This window comes from Danio rerio, chromosome 16, assembly GCF_052040795.2.
Source record: "Danio rerio strain M-AB ecotype USA chromosome 16, GRCz13ab, whole genome shotgun sequence".
NCBI lineage: Eukaryota > Metazoa > Chordata > Actinopteri > Cypriniformes > Danionidae > Danio > Danio rerio.
Genome location: NC_141036.1, coordinates 51,195,001 through 51,197,995, shown reverse-complemented (window position 1 = coordinate 51,197,995; position 2,995 = coordinate 51,195,001).

Here is a 2,995-nt window from a genome sequence, read left to right as displayed (position 1 = left end):
GGTAGGTGAAATCTAGCCAAAATCTTGAGATATCAAGCACAACACTGTAGACTCCTATTACGAGAACAGTAGTGCTGGAATGTTCAAAATGGCCCCTGGCGTGTCTTTTTTATCCTGAAAGCAGATTTTGGAAAGAGTCCAGCAGAGGGCGCAAAAGATGGGAAGTGCAAACAGAGTTTTACTGAATTACAGAGTCTGCATTAAGAAGCTTTTAGATTCTTGCTAACTTAGTGATTATTCACACAAACATGAAAGCGTTGTGGGCAACACACATTTAAGATAATAAGCCATTCAGAGTGCAGGCCTGAAGAGCCTGACAGAGGTGATAAATTATTCATAAGCACCAAACCACTATTTTAATTAGTCCACTCCAGCCAAGTGAATGCATAGCTCACATTACCAATGCTTTTATTCACCATAACAACCTTTTAATAAGCACAGAAATCTCCCTCAGACACATTATTCCAGCTAATAATGATGCAAAGGTCTTGCATAACGCTTACAGCTTCCATAACAGATGGAGAATATCCTGACAAACAAAAGGTCACCCGCTTTCTTATGCAGGCATTGTTTTAAAATGGAAAATTATGAGCTACGGCATAGCTCAGTGCCTTTTGTAATTGTCAGACTTTTATTGGGCCGATAAACATGGATGAGTGCTTAATAAGAATATTAGGTTATTTTCATTTCTCGGAACACTCTCAAAACTGACAGTTTATGACTTATGCTTTGGATTATATTGCATATCTAAAATGATGCAATTAACCTTTTACTTTTTTAATTACTGTTATTAATCATTTTATTCTATCCTTTTAATTTAATTTAAAATAACATCTTTACATAATATATACTGTATATACTGTATACATATATATACACACAATATTAGTGCTCTCCCAGTAGTTTTAGCGTTCTTTCAATATAATATAACAACAACAACAACAACAACAATGAAAAATTACTATTATTACTATTATTAAATTAATAATATTACATAATTTTAATAATATTACAACAACAATACAATATAATATAATATAATATAATATAATATAATAAAATATAATATAATATAATATAATAATAGTAATAGTAATAGTAATAGTAATTCAAATACATACATATTTGTTGTTGAGCAAAAAGTGCTAATACAAACTAATTAGTGACATGTGGTAATTTTGACTTGTGCCGTTTGATTTGAAATGCATAATTTCATACTGCAAGTAATGCAATTTTTTATATTTAATTGATTATTATTACTATTACTAATAAATTAAGCAAATTTGTGCTTTTTTATTATTCATCAATTCTAATTATTAATATATTATAATATATAGTACATTAAATATATATATTAATAATAATAATAAGAAGAAGAAGGATATTGTAATAACAATAATAATAAATAATTATTTTAATAATAATGATGATAACTACACAATAACAAATATTCTATATTTTATTATGCATCTAAAATATATTGCTATATATGAATAACTATTCATTCATTCATTTTCTGCTTAGTCCCTTTATTAATCCAGTGTCGCCACATCGGAATGAACTGACAACTTATTCAGCATGTTTTTACACAGCGGATGCCTTTCCAGCTGCAACCCATCTCTGGGAAACATCCACACACATTCATTCACACTCATACATTAAGGACAATTTAGCCTACCCAATTCACCTGTACCGCATGTCTTTGGACTGTGGGGGAAACCATAGCACACGGAGGAAACCCACGCGAACGCAGGGAGAACATGCAAACTCCACACAGAAATGCAAACTGACACAGCCGAGGCTCGAAACCTGCGACCTTCTTAATAATAATGATAATAATAGCAATAATAATAATAATTTATATACATATACTTACATATGTGTTGTTAGGCAAGTGCTAATACAAACATATTAGGTTATTTTGATATATGTGTTTATTATGTAAACTATGATTTGAAGTGCATACGTGCAAACTGCAAATAATGCAAATTTTGATATTTAATGAATTATTATTACTACTAATAAAAAAAATATTAGTCATTTTATCCTATATTTATTTACATAATATAATGTACATTTCTTATTATAGACATTGCATGCATTATTGCAATATTAATAATATATATTGTTTTACTATTATTATCATTATATACACATAAAATATAATAATAATATAATAATAATAATAATTATATATATATATATATATATATATATATATATATATATATATATATATAATGTTTATATAATACATTATATTATTTGATATTAATAATTATAATAATGACTAGCAAATATACTACTACTAATAATATTTATTTGCATTATTATTATTATTATTATTAATAATAATAATAATAATAATAATAAAATAAAATCTTCATTCATTAATTTTATTTTCAGCTTAGTCCCTTTATTAATCACTAATCATGTTTTAAGCAGCAGATGCCCTTCCAGCTTCAACCCAACACTGGGAAACACCCATACGCACTCATTCCCACACCGACACTATGGACAATTTAGCATACCCATTTCACCTATGGCAGTCTCTGGACTCCGGAGCACTACCCACACCAACCCAACACGGGGAGAACATGCAAACAGAACCGAAATGTCAGCTGACCCAGCCAAGGCTCGAACCAGCGACCTGCTTGCTATGAGGCGACAGCACTACCTACTGCGCCACTGCGCGGCCCCTAAAATAATAATATTAAATAATTATTATTATCATTCACATATTTACCTATATTTTTTTGTAGTTCAATAAGTGCTTATACAAATATATTAAGTAACTCTTGTTTTTCCAACCCGCTCATGTTGTCAGTTCATGCTATAAGTGTACTACGATTCAAAATGCATAATTGCATATTACAATTAATGTACATTTGGCAGCTAATGCTATTGATGATTCCACACGTGCGTGCTATTTTCTCTTCTTATTATTGTCGTTAAAGGTTTTCTTGTCTGCAAGGCCATGCCATAAAAAAATACT